Source organism: Microtus ochrogaster, unplaced genomic scaffold (assembly GCF_000317375.1).
Source record: "Microtus ochrogaster isolate Prairie Vole_2 unplaced genomic scaffold, MicOch1.0 UNK30, whole genome shotgun sequence".
NCBI classification, from domain to species: domain Eukaryota; kingdom Metazoa; phylum Chordata; class Mammalia; order Rodentia; family Cricetidae; genus Microtus; species Microtus ochrogaster.
In genome coordinates this window covers 2,390,822-2,399,827 of record NW_004949128.1, presented here as the reverse complement: position 1 = coordinate 2,399,827, position 9,006 = coordinate 2,390,822, and positions in this window count along the sequence as shown.

The window sequence follows — 9,006 nt, the reverse complement described above, 5'->3', positions numbered from 1 at the left end:
CCTGGGAATTAAACTCAGATCCTCTGGAAGAGCAGCAGTGTGCTCCTAAGTACTAAGCCATCTCTCTAGCTCTCACACCCACATCCCTTTGAGCTGTGGTCTTGTGTACCCAAAGTTGACTCCAACTAAGTAGCTGAGGATGACCTTGAAGTCCTAATCCTCCTAAACCTTCCTGAGGTCGAGGTTAGGGGCTTGGACTACTGTGACCTGCAGCTTGACCTATCGTGATGTACAGCTAGTTTTCTCATTTTAAAAGAACATTATAATTTTCAGAATTAAACGAGCTAATTCACTTGCAAATTCATGTCAGATGTGTGGGTCTTTGGCTACAGAAGTTCTAGTTTAGGCCGCTAATGAAGACCTTATGATCTGATTGCCACAAACACCAGTGGTAATCCTGGTAAGTATGAGCCCAGCTTGGCACAGAAGGCCAAGAGCCAGGCTATCTAAAGGGTCCTGTGCGTCCATGGTTACCAAATGCAATGAGAACTAAGTCAGGGCTCAGGGCTTCTGCTTTAAATCTGGCTGTACCAGATCTGAGAGTCTCAACAGTAGTTCATGTTCGCTCTAAACTGGAGGGCTAGGACCCAGAGGCAGGTGAATTCCCTCCCAGTTCTGACCTTTTCCCTTCTGCCCAGAAGAGGACCACCTTATCCTCCTGGACTCACAGGGCTTAAAGGCCTCATTTCTTCAATCTCCCTGTCTTCCAGTGCATCCCGTCCTTGCTTCCCAGTGGGCGGAGAACTCAGGGGTGGTCTTATTGTGAATGAATATGAAGCAATAACAGCAGGGTTGCGGCTTCAGAATGAAGTCACTATGGTGACCAAAGCTGAAGGAAAGGGTACAGCTTCAACAGCCCTCCAAGGTCTTGCCTCTTTTGTTCCAGAACTCTGCTAGGCTCCCCATTGATAGCTCTGCTGAGTTAACTGCCTCGAGGTCAAGGAAACACCTAAATCTGCTTGTCTGCTCCTGGCTTCCTCAGCATCCACGGATTGGCGTGGGGTAGACCCCGTCTGGAAAGAATACGGAGAAAGGGGTTTGCTTCTGAAGTTTCCAGGGGCAGGAGAGAGGCAGCCTCAGGCAGGACCCAGGCTGGACCCAGGCCTTGCCTCTGCTGGAGGGCAAATGCTCTTCATGAATCATTTAGAGTCCTTGCGAAGCTATTCTAGGAAATGCTTCTCTTCTTCCTCCCGCAAACATACCTGAGCAGGGAATGTGAAGGTAACGTGACCCACAGAAAGGCAAGGGCGGGCTGCTGGAGTCCTTGGCTTCTCAGATAGGGTCTCGTACACCTCAGCCCTCAGATCAAGGAGATTCTGGGAATCCAGTCACCTTACCCATGCCTCTGCAATTCTTATTCAAGAACCAGGTTTGGGATCCTCCTGCTACAGAGGACCTCAGCACCACGCCCACCTCTTTGTTTTTGAGACCACAGCTCCGGTAGCCAGAGCTGGCCTTGATCCTTCTACTTCTAACTCCCAAGTGCTGGGGTTTCAGGCATGTACCACCAAACCTAGCCCAGGCTCTATTTTCTCCACTTATTTTTTTTTCCTCCTGTCCTCCCAATCTTTTCCTTTCCCCTTCTTCCTTTCCCTGTCTCTCCCTCCTTTCCTGCATTGCTTCCTATGAGACCCAGGGCCATAAGCACACCAGGCAAGTTCTCCATCACAGGGCCACACCCCAAGCTTTCCGTGTATTTTCCTCCCCAAGAAATCCATGTTCACTGAAGAAAAGTTAGAAAATCAGGACAATTGAGACATGTGCCTGAAAACACATGAGACAGAAAGCCCACAGTAATATACCACCTAGAAATAATTTTTCATTTATTCAGTCAATTGTTAATGCTACAAATATGTTTTGTTTCAAAAGCCTCCTGTATGCCAGCCAGGCTCTGTACTGCCTGCAAGGGGTGCAGTGGTGACCAAGACAGATTTCGTGGGGCTTTTTCCTTTAAATAAAATTTACAGTATATGCTGAAAGTTCCAGGGGACTTTTATTCCATTTTATTTAGTTTGCATGTATGTGTGTGTGAATGTGCATGTTTGTGTGTGTGCATGCATGCATTCATGAGTTGTAAGTCAGATGCATTCACACGTTGTAAGTGAGATGCTAACTTTCAGAGCTGGTTCTCCTCTTCCACCATGGCTTCTGGGGATGGAACTCAGGTCCTAATGCTTGTCACCTATTAATCCACCCTACTGGCGACACAGGGATCTATGTAGAGCTCTTTGTATACAGCTTTTTATGTTTTTTTTTCTTTTCTTTTTTGAGACAGGATCTCACGGAATCCAGGACGGCCTTAAACAAAATAGCTGAGGCTAGTCTTAAACTCCTGACCCACCTGCTTTCATCTACACATACATATAGATCTCACACATGTGGCATCAACAATTCCATCTGTCTATCTATCTATTATCTATCTATCTATCTATCTATCTATCTATCTATCTATCTATCTTTCTATCTATCTATCCAATCTTGATAGTACTAGAGAATAAAACCCCAAGGCCTCATGCATGCTAGGCACCTTCTATCACTGAGCCAGAGCCTCAGGCATCCGTCTCTCAGGCAAACCAAGTGGAGACACCAGTCCCCCAGAGTAGGATCTTTGCTGTCATGCAAAAATATAACACAGGCTGAAGTTCCAGTTCCAAGGGATCTGACACCTTCACATCAATGCACATAAAAAAGAATAAAACATAGCTCTCGCTTCAAAGAGGGTAAGATACAGTTCATTATGAAGCCAAGTATGAATGACTATGGCGTGGGAACAGATTCCCTAGAGTCCATGTTCCAACATGGTAATAGTTTGCTGAAGTTTCTATAGTAGCAGAAGGGAAAGCCGTGCATTCAGGCTCTTTACAGATCCATCGGTGGTAGTTTCCATGATGGTCTAGTGGTTAGGGTGCAGCACACTCACAAATACCTTGGAGGAAACATTGCGTAGGGGGCACGACGAAGTGGGGGACATCTCAGTCATAGGTTTCAGATGCTGCCCGAAGGCATTCTCAGCTTTTTGGTTGGTGGAAACTAAGTTAATACGTTCTAAAAGGTTCTATCTGTTAGTCACACGGATTTTAGGTCAGATACAGAGGTAGGCAAGGGATGTTTATTTAGGGGGCTAAAGATAATTGCAGTTAGGCTCTAGACTTGAAACATTCCAGCCTTTCCACAGTCATTTCAGTTTGTCTTTGAATAAAACATTTGTTTACTTTTGTTTTATGTGAATGAGTGTTTCGCCTGCGTGTATGTATGTGCACCGCCTGTGTGTCTGCTTCCCTAGAAGAGCCTAGAAGACAGTGTGAGATCCCCTAGAACTGGAGTTATAGACGATAACTATAGAGAGCTACCGTGTGGATTATGGGTCCTTTCAGGGAGTAGCCACTACTCTTAACTGCTGAGCCATCTCCCCGGCGCCATCACTGAAGCTTTAATTAGTTAGCCAGTCTTCCAGAAGGTTTGTTGTAGGGTACGGTTTCTTTCCAGAACTTCCGTTCAAAAGGTCAAATTTAAAAACATTTGCAGGTGGGGGCTGGAAAGATGGCTCAAAGGTTAAGAGAAGTGGCTGTTCTTCCAAAGGACTTGAGTTCAATTCCCAGCATCCACATGGCAGCTCACAACTGTCTGTTACTCCAGTTCCAGGGATCTGAAGTCCTCACACAGACAAAACATCTAGTGCACATTAAAAAACAAACAAATAAACCAAAAATTAAACAACAACAACAACAAAAACCCAGCCATTATTTGCTGGGTGTGGTGGTGCCACCTTTAATCTCAGCACTCAGGAGGCAGAGACAGGTGGTCTCTGTGTTTGCGGCTAGCCTGGTCTACAAGGAAACACAGAGAAACCCTGTCATGAAAAAAAACAAAAAACAGCCAAACAAACAAAAAATGAACCAAACAACAACGAAAAACATCTGTAGGCAAAAACACTCGTATACATAAAACAGTAAATCTAAAAGCAAGAAGACAAAACCTACGCGAGAGGCTAAAAAAGCACCTGTTGACAAGCCTGGCAGCCTGAGTTAAATCACCAAGCAGTGCACGATGGGATGAGAGAACCTAGTCCTGCAGGTCGTCCTATGACTGCTATACATGTAGCATGGCATGCATGGGGTCTCCCTCCCCACATGCACAAAGACAAAATGAGACTTTTGTAAAAGGCCATGTTGATGCAGCAGCAGTCACACTGGGTGTGGTGGCACATGCCTACAGACTTAGGTGAAAGGATCGCTTGAACCCAGACCTTTGAGATGAGCCCAGATCACACAAGAGATTACAAAAGTCCGTGTGTGGGGCTGGAGAGATGGCTCAGTGGTTAAGAGCACTGCCTGCTCTTCCAAAGGTCCTGAGTTCAATTCCCGGCAACCACATGGTGGCTCACAACCATCTGTAAAGAGGTCTGGTGCCCTCTTCTTCTGGCCTGCAGACATACACACAGACAGAATATTGTATACATAATAAATAAATAAAATAAAATATTAAAAAAAAACAAAAGTCCGTGTGTGTGTGTGTGTGTGTGTGTGTGTGTGTGTGTGTGTGTGTGTAGGTATGTTCATGCATGTGTGTGCTTTGCAATCAGGCAAAGCAGGGAGGGAGAACAGGAGGAAAGAACACGGACACTATGAAGGAATACCTCAGGACAGTGCCTACAGTTTAAGGGGCTTGATTCCCCAAGCTCACCCGGTTACCGCCTCGCCTGGCACACAGTGGGTGTTCACCAAAAGGTTGGACTAGTTGCGGCTCTTGTTATGGAGCGTGCTGTCATTACTGGGGTTATCTTTGCATTGTGTTGGCCCTTTTCCAGATGCTGGGCTGAGTGGGGCTGTCACCTCAAGCAGAGGTAAGTGAAGAGGGCACTCAGGGGAGCAGCAGCTCCTAACAGCCTGCCAAGGTGTGTGTGTATGTGTGTGGGAAGGGAACTGGAAATACCCTTCCTGTGTTGTTTAGACCTTCAGCCCGGCAGCGTTTACTTCTGAAGGGATCTCGGTGAGCTCTGCCCTGTGCTCTTGCTCTCACACGGTCCCTGGTGGGATTCTCTCCCTTCTCCTAGGACTCTGGGACTAAAGTGACAGGCTTGTGAGTTTAGGGTCCAAATACATGTGGCTTCTCTTTTACTCACATCTCTTAAGAAGCGAGCTACACATTTTAAACTGTCCTGTGCGGCAGACTCCTGTGGCCGGGAGCTGAGGACTGCCTCTGGGCATCACGCAGGAGAAGAATGCCCTCAGTATTTGTGTTAGCTTGCAAGTGTCTGCATTAGTCAGGATTCTCCAGGGAAGAGAGGAACGGAGCTTGGCTTGGTGGCTCATGTCTATCACCCCAGCACTGACACTGCAGTCGCAGGGTCACCATGAAGTAGAGGACAGCCTGGGCTATACAGTGAGTTCCAGACTAGCCTAGGCTACAGAAGATAAAACAAAGGGGCTGATAATATGGCTCATTAGATAACGCTCTTGCTTGGCTAGATTGACAACTTGAATTCAGTTCCCAGAACCCACAGAATATTTGGAGGGAACCAGATCCATGAAGTTGTCCTCAGACCCCTACGTTCACATGATGGTACCCATGTACCCATAGCAACAGTAATAGTAATGATGATAATGACAAAGGCAGCACACATTAGGCATGGTGGTAAATGCAATCCCAATTTGGGAGGTAGAAGCAGTAGGATTAAGGGTTCAGAGTCATTCTCTGCCACAGAAGGAATTTGAGGCCAGTCTGGGCTACATGAAATCTTTTCTTTTAAAGAAAAAGTTAGCTTGTTTGATTTGGAAATGAAAAAGTCACCCACACCCAGCACTCGGGAGGCCAGCCTGGTCTACAGCAAGTTCCGGGACAGTCAGGGATACACAGTGAAGGCCTGTCTCAAACAAAAAGGAAACAAAAAAGTCACCCTGACCTGATATCTGCAGGCCGGAGACTTTGAAAAGTCAGCACTGTTTTCCCCCAAAGGCCTGTAAACCGAGAAGGGAGCCGCTAGTGTAAATACCAGTTCAAGGGTTGAAGAAGACTGGCATTTCAGTTCCGGCAAGCAGGCAAAGCAGCAAGAGGTGGGTTCTTCCTTTCTTTGTCTGCCAGGCCTTTGAAGGACAGACTAGGTGACATGCAGCCACACCAGGAAAGGCTATCTTCTGAAATGATGTTCAGTCTGGGCTCCCTGTGACGCAGTGACGTGTAAATTAATCACCACATGGCTTCTTCCTTAAGGACCACAATCCCTGCTGGTGCCTAGATAGCAGCCCTGTCCAAGAGGACCCAGTTAAGTCTTGCCTGGGTCCTGATTTAGTCATGAAATGCATGACTATTGTTTAAGAAGTGATGGTACTAGTAGTTATAGGTAATACAATTTACCTATAGAAAAGTACACAGGAGAGCAAACTGGCATTATAAAAAGTCAAACATAACTGTGTAACCAGTATCCAGGCCAAGACACAGAGACTAGGTTAAGAATGGCTGCTCACATTTCCAGGTAGTGACACCCCCCCCACACACACACACACTCTGGGATTACAAGTGTGAAGCACCATGCCTGGCTTTGGCTTTGTTGTTTCAATCTTATCTATATGGGTTCATACCATGTGTGCAAAACAGCTTCAGCAGATTCTGATTCCAAAGAGCACTGAGAATCACTGAGACACACAAAGAGAACCAGCGCTTGACAGATTCACCAGGAGTTAACCTTTACTGACTCCATCTGGGAGCAGGCAGATTAATTCTAGAACAGAAATACTGGCTTCTAGACGGAAATTGTCCCAGATCAGGAGAAATACCTCATTTGGCTCCTGTGTTTGGCCCTTATGTCCCATGAGTCTTTAAAGCCATTCCCTTTACTCTGGTCTCTGCTCCCTCGCCTTTTCCCTATTACTCAGCTTTCAAAGTAAGCATACTCCAAGGAAAGAAAATAATCACTAAGCCATATTTAAGCACTTTTCCCTCTGTGAGCCAACACCCTAGGGCTTGGGGCTTTTGTTTTCAGAAGTCTTTCACAGGTTTCATTATTAGCGGTCGGCAGCTACCAAGTGTGATTAATCCAGGATACGGCAATCAGATTGAGCTTCTGGACCTAGCTGCTAATAACTTAGTATTCTTTAAAACAACTCTTACCATGATTGGAGGTCTATGCTATACACTCAATATAAGTTATGTAACCAGGCTTGGTAGGATAGTTCTGGATCTCAGCGCTTGGGAGGCAGAGGCAGGAGAATCACCAAAAGTTTCAATCTGTCCTGGATTACATGGTGCATTCCAGAGTACTTTGTCTTAAAAAGTCAAAAGAAAATATGCTTGTTACATCATTTAAAAAATAAAGCAAGCAAACAAACAAAAAAACCAAAATCAAATCCGAGGGCTGGAAAGATGGCTTGATGTTCAAGAACACTTGAAGAGGACCTGGGATCAGTTCCTCAGTTCCCAGCATCCCAAGGGCAGCTCACAACCACCTGTAACTAAAGCATCAAGGGATCTGATGCCCCCCTCTAGTCTCTGCAGGCTCCAACCCTCCCACTCTCTCCTGATCTCTGCATGCTCATGGTGCATGCACGTGCACGCACACACACACACACACACACTAAATAAACTTTAAAAAATTCCCCAAGTCAAATTCTCTTGGCAGATAGTTATTAAAATATAAGATTCAACAAAACATACAGGGATTGGAGAAATGGCTCAGTGGTTAAGAGCACTAGCTGCTCTTTCAGAGGATCTGAATTTTGTTCCCAGAAATTTGTGTCAGGACTATCTGTAATTCCAGCTCCGAAGGATCCAGTGCCTACGGCTTCCAAGGGCATCTGCATTCATGTGTACATACCCACATGTGAAACACACATGCCAAAGGATAATTAAAAGTAAGTCTTCAAAAAGAGCAGTATTCAGTGGGGTGTGATGGCGCATGCCTTTAATTTCAGCAAAGAGGCAAAGGAGATTTCGGTTGAGTTCGAGGTTAGCCTGGTTTACAAACTGAGTTCCAGGACAGTGAAGGCTGTTACACAGAGAAACCCTGTCTCAAAAACAAAACAAAACAAAACTACAAAATAGTTTATAACCAAGGAAACAGAAGTCAAATGATTTAGCTGAGATCGTGGAAGTTTCATATATCCAGAAACAGACTAACTGGAAGCAGACACAGGTTTAGTCTTGAGGTCTAAACACTCTTGAGGCTTGGCCAATATTGGAGCACCCCAAAGAACTTGAAACTAAAGTCTGTGACAATCAGGACCAGCTCAGGCTGAGCTTCTTCCTCTCGCTGATATGGGGTCTCACCGTAGCCTAGCCTGGAATTCAAACTTGTCAAAATCCTCCTGCCTTGGCCTCCTGAGTGCTGGTATTACGTGTGGGAGCTATGAGGCCCTGCTCCATCCATCTGGACCCCCCTTTTGCTTTTTATCCTAGACAGGGCCTTAGACATTACAGGCTGGCCCTGAACTCTGACTTTGTGGTCCTCCTGTCTCTACCTCCTGTGTGCTGTCTATGTCACTGGGCCAGGCTGGTTTCTCTTTTTCTTTTCTTTTTTGAGACAGCTCTCACGCTTGACATGCTGGCCTTGAACACAACATGAAATCAAAGAGGACCTTGAATTCCTGATTCCACTGCTTCCAGCTCTGGTATGCTAGGCATGAGTCACCACGCTCAGCTCAGCTGGATCTCTCTCTTTCTGAGGCAAGAGCAAAGATTCTTATTGTCAATATAGGAGAGAACACAGATTAATTCTGATGACAACTTTAGATTCTAGGGTTTCTGTGTGAGTTTAGCTCATTATGTAAACAGACTATTGCCCCAAATAAAATCCAACATTTGGGACAGTGTTCAAGATGGTGGACCTGTGCACGGCGAGGAAAAAGAAAAAAAGGCATCTGCTTGCTTTCTCTCCTCAGTAAGATATGTACAGCACGCAGCTCGTTTGTTGGAAAATGTTTTTTTTTTTTTTTGGTTTTTCGAGACAGGGTTTCTCTGTGGTTTTGGAGCCTGTCCTGGAACTAGCTCTTGTAGACCAGGCTGGTCTTGAAC